This window comes from Ambystoma mexicanum, chromosome 3p (assembly GCF_040938575.1).
Source record: "Ambystoma mexicanum isolate Mex_15411 chromosome 3p, UKY_AmexF1_1, whole genome shotgun sequence".
NCBI lineage: Eukaryota > Metazoa > Chordata > Amphibia > Caudata > Ambystomatidae > Ambystoma > Ambystoma mexicanum.
Window position 1 is genome coordinate 581,593,806 of NC_090925.1, and position 12,089 is coordinate 581,605,894.

The following is a 12,089-nucleotide window of genomic DNA, read 5'->3' on the forward strand; positions in this document are numbered from 1 at the left end:
ATGCTGTCGGGAATGCTCGCCGAGCTCTGCACTGAGGTCAGGGTCTCACCATCTGCCCCAGAACCTTACTAGGCACAGGATTCCTCCCAGAGAAATGAGCATCTGGCTGGCCAAGACCAACAGGATGACCTCTACAGCTAACCAGTCCAGCTCCCTGGAGATATGGCTCCCTCGCCACACTGCGACCCTCACAAAACAACGGGTCAGGACCTATGTGTTCTGCTCTGCGCCGGTTAACTCGGGGTCTCCCTGCTGCAGCTTCCTGATGTCCAGCTCCTCCGGTTTGATCTCTTTCTGCAGCAAAAGCTGTCTTAAGAACAAAAAGGAACCCCTGCTGGACTCAGCAATGTAGCCTCACTGCTGCTCTCCTAGCTGTTGCTCTCTATTATGCTAGATGCTCTGCTTTTTATACACCTGTCTGAGGGTATCAGGTGTTAGTCCTTGACCTCCCTTGCCTGACTCCCATTAAGCCAATTAATGAGACATGCCTGACTCTTAGGTGTCATCTAGAGGGATACACAATAGAGTACAGGTGTGCATAGTTGTTGTTAAGTGCCTGTCTCTGCCTGATCTCATTACAAGGACATGCTGGTAGTGTACTGCAGTGTGCCTCTCTAGTCATCTTCCTTCTCTCAGTACTATAGGCATTTCTCCCATAGGTAATCTTCATTACCCTCAGGCGCCTCTTCCTCGTCTAAGTATGTGTTGGAAATAGGGAGGGGGAACTGGGATAAGATTGAAACTGGCTCCTACAGGCTTAGTCATAGTAGGGTGATTAATAATTGGATAAGGAGGGATAGCAGGTCTAACCCTCAGGTATCCTCTTCCGACTCCACAAGGACTCCATACTCAGGTGATCCTCCTCGCTTGTCCACCCCCAGGGTCGGGATCCAAAAGTGATGGCCCTTACCATGCCACCTGAACAGAGGATCCCTGGGGAATAAGTGTGACAATGCCATCAGGTTTCTCACAAAAGTCATGTAGATGTTGAAGAGAAGCAGGGAGAGGATTGATCCTTGTGGTACACCGCCAGTTATATTTTAAGTGTGTGATGTAAATGGCGAGTTTTCTTTCAGTTCAGTTCAGTGAGGAAAGATTTCAGCCATTGTAGTACAGATCGTTTAATGCTGCATTATTCCAGTCTCTTCATTAACCTTGTGTGTCTGATTGTGTCAAAGGTAGCTGATATACCCAATAGTATGAGAGTCGATTGGATGCTGTTGTCCATGTTTATTTTTAGTTTGTCCCATTTGGAGAGGAGTGCTGATTCATTTCCTCTGATGGGTCTGAAGCTGACTTGTGATTGGTCAAGTATTCCGTTGCTTTCTACATGTTTGAGTAGTTCTTTGCAGATGCGGTTCTCTAGGATTTAGCTGGGTATGGTAGACTTGATATAGGTCTGTAGTTGGTAGTGTCTTCTTTATTTCCCATCTAATTTTTTAGGAGGGGTTTGGTGTGTGCTGATTGGAATGATTTTGGTGGTATTCCTGTGTTTAGGGATAGATTTATTAGTCGTCAGAATTATAAAGATGGTGTTTTTTAATTGAAAAGCTTTTTGTAGATACCGAGTGGGAATGGGTCACTGGGAGATCCAGTGATGTTAGTGTCTTTTATTAGTTTGTCAAAACTTTCCTCATTTATGGGTTTGAATTGGAGAAGTGTTATGGTGGTTGATGCAGTGCTCGTTTCAGGGAGGGTATTTGTGGTACTTCAGCCTGCATTGATGGTCTAATGCAGTGGTTTCAAGAAGATGTTTCTTTTTAGTTTCTTGATTTTTTTGAACATTTCTTTTGTGGGTTTGTAACAGGATGGATTTATGTGGTGTATTATGCTTTTTCAGCCTTCAGGATAGGTATATGCGGATTTGTGGCTGTGATTGGTTTTGTCTTGTTGGTTGTAGTGTTTTCTCCATCATCTTTACAGTTTACAGTTTGTTTATTTGTGTTCCCTCAGTTCTTCTGTGAGTCCTCTCCTGCAATTTTCTTTGGGGTGGGTTTGAAGAGTTTTACAGGTGGTAATTGATCTAGCAGTTCTGTGATCCATGTGTGAAGCTTCTCTTCCACTGTGTCTGGTGTCATTCTTTTTAGCCGGAAGGTGTCAGGTTTGGCAGATTCCAATATATCTGTTAGGGTTTCCAAGTCAAGTCTTTTCCAGTTTCTTTGTCACTGGGAGTTTTATGTTTATGGGCATAATGCAGCTTTGGATGTTGACGGTGAACAGGATCATATGACAGTCACTCCATATTATTGGCAATGGTCGGGCGGCGGTCAAGAGCCCATCTCTGCAGATGATTGCGTCTAGAGTGTGTCACGCTCCATGGCTAGAACATCTACTACTTTTTTAAGTGAAGGGTTTCCAGAAGGGTGCTGAGGGAGTTTGTAGTGTTTTCATTTTCTGTTTCAAACCAAACATTGAAGTCCCCCCAGAACAATTGTCATGTTGTCATGTATTGTATAGAGGTTGGCTATGTCATCAGTGGGATTTGTGGTGAAGTTGCGGTTATAGTTGGGCAGTCTGTAGATCAGAAGGAACAGTAGGTTGGCTCAATCATTGAGCATGAGAATTACTAAGAGTGAATCACAGTCTTCCTTGTCATTTCATGGGAGGGATGTTGTGCAGATATGATTTTTGGGCAATAGGGCATTACCTCCTCCTCTTCCATTTTCTCTGTTAGGGTTTGTTAGTTTGTAGTTGCTGGGCGTGTCTTCATGGGAGATTACTTTGTAGTTGTCATAGAGCCATGTTTCTGTGAGAAAGAGTGCGTGTGTTCTGCCTTCGCTTAAGAGGTTGTTGTGAGGAATTCAATCATCCGCACGGGGAGAGTGTGCTCCCCCGGGATATTTTCATTTTCTAATAATGAAAATGAATGATGGGCGATCAGCCTATGAGAAATGTGTGAGGCCATTCCGCACACATTTCATCTGCTTCCCGCACAAAACGCATAGTCATAAGTACTCCGGGAAGACTACGGGCGCCATCTTCCCCTCTCATGTTCAGCTGCAATGTGACAGCCTAAGGTATAGCAAAGTATTCCAAGAAGGGGGAATGCACACCTTCCTCCAGCCATGAGCAGCCTAATTTAAGTATCAAAGGCTCCATGGATCTGCATTCCTTTTGTCTAAATTTGTCTGGTGGCAGTGCATACTAACGTGATAATTGAGGCAAATATGAAGAAGCCTGGCTGCAAATAAGACAACAGGAAAACAGACTAACAACCCTTTGGTATGCAATGTGTCAAATTGCACCTAGTTCCCACCTCTCTGTATGAAAGGCAGTGAAGGACCTGTCTGGGTCCAGAAGTTAACACAGGTGTCCCTTCAGAGCAGACCCCTTTCAGAGGGCAGAAGTATTTGATTTGGGGGAGATGGAAAGTCTGCTCCCACCACATACTTCAAGGGAAATCTGAGCTTTGATCAACAGTCACAGAGAGCTCAGTTAACCAGAGAAACACTTTGATCTACAACAGACAGGAAGATGGGTGGGACTTTGCTATATGTTATCACCCCTTGTCTTTCCTGTTGCAGAGCACTCTGGTCCTGACCTCCTACATTACAGAAGATTGTTGGTGGGCACCCATGATAGCTTTGTTAATGTAGGCTTAGCCTGCACCAATCAATGTGGCCCTTTTGGATTTAAAAGAGGGCTGAACCCCTCACTTATCAGATCATCTTAAGGCTTTGAAAGGAGTAAGAAGAAGGACTAATTTGGACCTGAGCTGAAGGTACAGTCTACCTTACATCTTCCGCCAGTGAAGGAAGGCCAGGACTTCCAAGAGAGAAGCAATATTCCTCCCCTAAACATCCCACAGGGAACAGAGGGAGATACCGGACTCAGGGGACCCATTCAGCAGCTCCAGAACCGGTACCCAGCCAGCACACAAAGTGCCCTGCTAGGTTCTGCCAGCAAGCTTCCTAGTTGGGATGTGCCAGAGAGTCCCTGAACAACAGACAAGGCCATTGCCTGCAATCATTCTCACTAAGCTTTGGGCCGTCCACCTTGCAATTACACGAGCCCTGCGAAGAAGCTAGGAGGAGTGCCATACAAGCTGTTATGAAAGGTGCACAACAATGGTCTCTTTCGCAAGATGGCGCCCGTAGTTCCGGGTGTCGGTCGAGTCTTGCAGTCTGACACAGACCTGGCTCCTCCCCTAAACCAGGAAGCAGTACTTCAGTACGCCGAACAGATTCCGCGGTGCGTTGCTACTGTGCTTGGTGGCCGTGCTTCGTAGGTTTCCGCTCATCCTTTATTTACTTACTCCTTGCTTTAAAACTTGACCCCTCTTCAGACCCTTGAGTTCTTTTCTATCTCCTCAGAATATCCTGCCTCCAGCACGACACCCATTCTTGTTCCAACAAGGATTCACATACCGGAGTAATAACAAATCGGGATCACAGAGTAGTACGTCCTCCCTTTCAGCGTAGCTAGTGTCAGGAAATCGATACGGGGCTAACCATTTCGCTTCTCTCAGAATGTACGGATTACGAACGTACATCAGACTTCAACTCCCTGCATACTCTTCAAATCATTTGCGGTATCTACCGCAACCGCAAGCAATAAATCACTGAAGAAATCTCTTACCTGGTACGTTAGATTCCCAAAGACCCCCATTACTGTTTTCTTTCCATCCTACTGTCCCTTTAAATCTTTGTTCTTCTCCAGGCGCTTCTCTGGATCCATTTCTTCGAACACCGCCCACGACCTCCTTAATTAGACTACATTCGCTGAAAGGAGAGGTTTGTTGTTTACCCATTTATTTAGAGGTTCTGTTAGCAGTATCGGATATTAACCTCTTTCATCCTATATCCTTAGAACCATTCTCGGGAGTTGGATGACAACTTAACTTCCCAATCCACGCCTTGGGAGAAAAGGATCACCATCTTCAAACACCCTCCAGCTCACCAAAACCTACGATCTCCAGCATCACAGGGTTTTTTCCCCTCGAGGATTTCCCTGGCGCTTTCTCTTCTTGCCAATACAATTGGTGGGTACAGAGTGTATCAGGTGAATTTCTCTCTTTCTTCAAGCTGCTTCCGAAGACCAGGTCAGTCATTTTTATCTTGTGCCTAGTTGTTGTACACCATAGTGATAACCCTCCTAGAATACCTTCTAGTAAGAGAGAGAGAAAGTAATTACATAACAGATAGCAACACCCGAAAAAGAGTATTGTCTAGGTTACCCCAGGTACACTCCGGGGTCAACCCGTGAGCACAAGCCCTAAGAATTTGACTCACGAGGAAAATGGATCAACAAATCCAGAAGCTGGCCAGCGCTATGCAGGCACTCTCTTCTGAAGTGCAACAATTGAAACAGGAGAATGCAGTGTTACGCCAGCAAGTAGGTTGCTCTGCCCAGAGCTCTGAAGTTCCCCCAGGACCCCTGCCTCTTGGGCGATTTGACGGAAATCCTCATTTAGTAAAAGAATTTTTAGAGGCTGGCACGGTCCAATTTGCCTTTAAGGCTGCTTTTTTCCCAATGGACCGTGATAAAGTGGGTCATATGATATCACAAATGACAGGAGCAGCGTTGGCCTGGGCAACCCCATTAGTCACCAGTAACAATCCCATACTAGACTCCTACCCAGCCTTTTGTAATACCTTGAAGAGCATGTTCTGCAGGCAGGAGGTTACTGTGTCTTCCCAGGAGCGATTGTTAGATTTCAAACAAGGTAGTCAGGACATTCTGTCCTACATCACTAAATTTAAACAAATGGCGGCAGACACAGCCTGGGCGGACGACGCCCTCATTACCATCTTCAGAAAAGGACTATCAGAGGAACTAAAAGATGAAGTGGCACGTGTTCCACGTCCTCATAATATGTCTGAATTTATCTCTTTAGTTATGCAATTAGATTACCGTCTTCAGGAGAGACATTACGAGAAAAAGAAGGGGCGTTCTTCGAAACAATACCCTGAAAGGATAGTCCCTCTTAATAAACCCAATTCATCGGAAGAACCGATGCAACTAGGACTGACCCGTGGTCCTTTCTCATCCGAAGAACGGGCCAGACGGAAGTCCTCAGGATTGTGTATGTATTGTGGGGCTAACTCTCATACGGTCAAGGAACTTCCCAACATACCATCTCGGAAGGCGGGAAACGCCAGTGCCCGAACGTAAAGGGAACCACAGTTTCAGGCCCTAGTACACATTCTGGTTCCCTACATCACACTCATGCCAACTCTTCATCTTATTTAGAGACTACCATGATAGTCTTAGAGGTCTCTTTGTCTTGAAATAATTTTCGTCTAGAGAAGGTACCAGCCTTAATAGACAGTGGCGCTGCTGGTAATTTCATTGATAATTCATGGGCCCAAACTCATGGAATTACTAGATCAGCCAAATCTACAATCATCCCAGTTGAGAGTGTGGATGGCAGCCCTCTTATTTCAGGACCCATCAAGGACCACCCATGTTCTTTAACTATGGTCATAGCCTCACATCAAGAAACGCTGATTCTAGATCTCATCAGAACAGCACATTATCCAGTCATTTTGGGACTTCCTTGGTTGAGGGCTCATAATCCATACATCAACTGGTCAGCTGGAACTCTCTTCTTAGGATCTGAACAATGTGTCCAACATTGCAGGGAACACAAAGGGGTCCCTTTCTCAGGGCTACAAGAGACTAGAGACAATGGAACTAACAATAAAGTGCTCAATCAAATTTCAGCTCTACCACCGGAATATCTTCCCTATCAAGAAGTATTTTCTCAGACAGAATATTCGCAACTCCCTCCTCATAGAATGGACGATTGCGCAATCGAGCTGGTCCCGGATAGTCCACTGCCATTTGGAGGCATGTATATTCTTTCGGCAAAAGAAAAAGAAGTTTTGAAAGAATATTTACACACACATCTGCAAAATGGACTTATTACAGAGTCCACTTCTCCAGCTGCAGCCTCATTATTCTTTATCCCGAAGAAAAACACCACAGAACTCCACCCTTGCATTGATTTTAGAGGACTAAACAAGATCACAGTCCCTGACAAGTACCCAATGCCTCTGATCCCAGACATACTTGAAGCTGTTCGTGGAGCCCAAATATACACCAAACTTGATCTAAGGGGGGCTTATCACTTGATCCGGATTAAAACCGGTGACGAATGGAAGACGGCGTTCAGAACACCTTTCGGACACTACCAATACCGTGTCATGCCCTTTGGCCTAGCGAATGCTCCGGCTGTGTTCCAAAGGTTTATGGACCACATTTTTGCAGACATCGCTCTACTCTATATAATTGTGTACTTGGATGACATTCTTGTATTTTCCTCCTCTTTAGCAGATCATATACTCCATGTCCAAGAAGTCCTACAGCGATTACAACAGAATCATCTGTTGTGCAAAAAATTGAAAAATGTGAATTCCACAAATCCTCGGTCACATACCTTGGATCTATCCTGTCTCATCAGGGCATTTCTATGGACCCGGCAAAAGTCTCTGCGATTACCGATTGGCCATCGCCTCGATCAGTCAAAGAGATCCAAAGATTCTTGGGTTTTGCCAATTTTTATAGGCGCTTTATACCCCATTTTTCATCTCTCACCTTGCGTTTGACACACCTTCTCAAGAAGGGAATTCCTTTCCTATGGACCTCCCAAACACAGAAGTCTTTTGACTTCCTGAAAAACCAGTTCACTAAAGCTCCGGTTCTAGCAGTTCCAGACCAAAGACTAAGATTCATCATAGAATCTGATGCTTCACATTATGTATTAGGGGCAATTCTCCTTCAACCAGATACAAAGAACAGAGAGAGACCGATGGCCTATCTATCAAAGACTCTAACTCCAGCAGAGGTCAATTACACAGTATTAGAAAAAGAGCTGCTTGCTATAAAGCGTGCATTCGAGGAGTGGCGACACCTTCTCTTAGGAGCTCAACATCCGGTGGAAGTGAGAACAGATCATCACAATCTCAGAACATTACAATATGCACAAACGTGCAATAATCGTCAAGGCCGATGGGCTCGCTTCTTTTCACCCTTCCGTATCATATTCACATTCATTCCTGGCAGAATGAATTTGAAGGCAGATGCATTGTCTCGAAGAGACCCTTTGGAGAAGACGGTCTTCAATTCTGAACCCATGTTTCCCAAAGCGCATTTAATCTCTGTGGTCCACAATTTCCTACACAAGGTGGAAACAAGTGTTCGTAACTTAACAGTCACCTCATTGCAGGAACTCCTTTCAAAGTATAACCTAACTCAGAGTGAGGGTTTACTTTATAAAGAATAAAGGTTGTACATTCCAAATGAAGAACTCAGGAAAAAAGTATTACGACTTTGTCATGATTCACAAGCAGCCGGACACAGAGGATTTTCGAATACCTTGGTGCTAATTTTACGGCATTTTTGGTGGCCTTCTGTGAGGAAAGACATTAAAGATTACATTTCCTCCTGTACAACTTGTCTTGAAACCAAGTCCCCTCAGACTCCTCCCATAGGAGAACTGGTTCAAATGCAACTCCCTACTAAACCCTGGCAGAAGATATCCACGGATTTCATCGTGGATCTCATCATTTCAGATGGTTGTACCGCGGTTATGGTAACGGTACATTCACTCACTAAAATGGCACACTTTATTCCTCTACCTTCGGTGCCCACAGCAGCTCAGATGGCACGGATATTCTTGGAACATATATTTTGGCTGCATGGACTTCCAGAAATGATCATTTCTGATTGCGGCCCTCAATACACCTCCAGGTATTGGCGTCATCTCTGTGCCACATTAGGAATCCCCCGTGCCCTCAGTTCCGGCTACCATCCGCAAACAAATGAACAGATGGAACGTCTAAATCAGACCAGAAGAATACCTACGTTGTTGCATCTCAGCTGCCCAAGACAACTGGAAGGAGTTACTGCCATAGGTGGAATTCGCATATAATAATGCAGCTCATTCTGCTACCAGAGCCAGCCCCTTCTATAGCACATATGGGTTTCATCCCTCGGTATTCCACACTTCGACACCGTTGCCTTCTCCCTTTCCTAGTCTGGAAGGGTTGGTGGATACCATCCAACAAGGCCATCACAGGGCACACAAACCCTTACTGGACACACAAATCAGGAGCAAGAGACAGGCAGATAAACATTGGATTCCTGCTCCTTCGATTCAAGTAGGGGATCGCGTGTGGCTAGCTAGCAAATTCCTTCCCAAGAGACTTGTTCCTTCTAAACTTTCTCTGAAATTCTACAGACCTTTTACGGTATTGAACAAGAAAGGTTCAGCCGCTTTCCGAACTTTGTCTTCCACCGTCATGGAATTGCATTAATCCCACCTTCCATGTGTCTCAATTGAAACCTGACGTCAGAAATAGATTCCATATTGTACCGGTCGGGAAACCCCCTCCGGTCCTCACTGATACGGGCCCGGAATATGAAGTAGCGGGAATATGTGACGCCCAGTATCGGCGAGGGATTCTCCAATTTCTGATTCATTGGAAGGGTTATTCTCCAGAAGAAAGGTCCTGGGAGCTGGCTTCTGCTGTTCATGCCCTGCGCCTGGTTTGTGAATTTTACAGGCAACATCCGGGTAAGCTCAGGTGCGCTTCTCTTGGAAGGGGGCATACTGTTATGAAAGGTGCGCAACAATGGTCTCTTTGGCATCGTTGGCGGCGTCTGCCAAGGGTTCGTTTTCCCTCTTGCAAGATTGCGCCCGTAGTTCCGGGTGTCGGTCGAGTCTTGCAGTCCGACACAGACCTGGCTCTTCCCCTAAACCAGGAAGCAGTACTTCAGTACGCCGAACAGATGCCGCAGTGCGTTGCTACTGTGCTTAGTGGCAGCGCTTCGTAAGTATCCGCTCATCCTGTATTTACTTATTCCTTGCTTTAAAACTTGACCCCTCTTCAGACCCTTGATTTCTTTTCTATCTCCTCAGAATATCCTGCCTCCAGTGCGACACCCATTCTTGTTCCAACAAGGATTCACATACCGGAGTAATAGCAAATCAGGATCACAAACTAGTACGTCCTCCCTTTCAGCATAGCTAGTGTCAGGAAATCGATACGGGGATAACCATTTCGCTTCTCTCCGAAGGTACGGATTACAAACGTACATCAGACTTCAACTCCCTGCATACTCTTCAAATCATTGCGGTATCTAACCCGACCGCAAGCAATAAATCACTGAAGAAATCTCTTACCTGGTACGTTAGATTCCCGAAGACCCCCATTACTGTTTTCTTTCCATCCCACTGTCCCTTTAAATCTTTGTTCTTCTCCAGGCTCTTCTCTGGATCCATTTCTTCAGAACACCGCCCACTACCTACTTAATTAGACTACAGTCACTGAAAGGAGAGGTTCGTTGTTTACCCATTTATTTAGAGGTTCTGTTAGCAATAACGGATATTAACCTCTTCCTTCATATATCCTTAGAACCATTCTCGGGAGTTGGATGACAACTTAACTTCCCTATCCACGCCTTGGGAGAAAAGGATCACCATCTTCAAACACCCTCCAGCTCACCGAAACCTACGATCTCCAGCATCACAGGGTTTTTTTCCCACAAGGGTTTCCCTGGCGCATTCTCTTCTTGCCAATACAATTGGTGGGTACAGAGTGTATCAGGTGAATTTCTCTCTTTCTTCAAGCTGCTTCCGAAGACCAGGTCAGTCTTTCTTATCTTGTGCTTATTTGTTGTACACCGGAGTGATAACCCTCCTAGAATACCTTCTCGTAAGAGAGAGAGAAAGTAATTACATAACACAAGCATTATCCAGCATCCATCTTTTAAGGCCTTTTTTTCTGAGACAGTCGAGTCCTCAAACCGCACCACTGAGTGTTGTCACGCCGCAATCACAAGAGACGCCTAAGTCACCTCGACCAGCATTCCAGATCCACCAACCAGCAGAGAGGCAATGATGCTTGTCCCTTAATAATCGTGCTGGACAACCTGCAGATGTCCGTATAGCCTACCTTGCCGAACTACCTGCTGCCTTGTACCCGCAGCTGTCTCCCACCACTAATTCCATCTCAAGGGCTGCAAAGCACCTGGAACCACCTCAACACTGCCGATCACCAAGAACTTCTTCAGCACCAGGTACATTGTGGTTCTGCCCCACTGATCCTTCTCTGAAGGCCCCTAGAAACATTTATGACCATTTGCCCCCTTGGGTGCTGGAACTGAATAACCTTGAACAGTAAGACTGATTACTTTAACAATTGCCCTCCTGTCAGTATCCAGAGTCCATCCCTTTCCTTTGTGAAACTGTCTGTCCTCTGTGTTCCTTTACAGGGTGGGTTGCGTTTTGTAGTGTTCTAGAACTGTCTGTTGTAGTAATATTAAAGTAGATATTTTTTATATAACCTTGACTGGACTGTCCCTTTTATCATTGGATGATAATTGTATTTTCTGTGTTGCAACTAACCAACGATATTCGTCCCTGGACAACTAGTGCCCCAGAAGTTGATTTGTCACAGTTGTACATATCTGTTGTGTGCTTTGCTATTGCTTGCATTTTGTAGGCTGCAATGAAATGCATGCAAGTTGGCTTTTGGTTTGTTAAGTCTCACATTTCAGTTGGAAACATGATTGCCGATTCTTTGACTCTCTCTTGGGTGTGCCTGTTTTTTGCTGGGTGTGTCTTTGAATATTCTTTCCCTTCGTTGAGGAGTTCCATTAAGTTGCACAATGATGTTTACAAATATTTGTAAAGGTGCATTGTACCAAAAACAAATAAATAACATTATTTTAAAAAAAGATGTTCACTGTTCTGATTCTTTGCAGTGGGTGATTGATTATCCATGTGGTCCTTTTTCTAATCTCTGGTTATGTAAGGGGTGTGTATGGCTAGGGATTTAAACTTAGCCCTGATTCTTAAAGGTGTCTTTCTGAAGCTGTTTTCCATGTTGTCGGGTTCTGTGCATTGTGGTGGCTGGTTTGATCATCTGATCGGTTCTGCTCTAGTATTCCTTGGGTCTTTTGTTGTGGGTTGTTTGTTTTTTGGTGTAGTAGTATACTGTAGGTGTAGAGGCAGTGGGAGAAATAATTCTATTCCTTAGAAACAATTTCACAATTGCATTTCTTCTAGTCGGCTAAAGTAGACATAAGACATATGGCTTTGTTTCCTCCTTTCTTAATTATACACATTATATGTTGGCTGC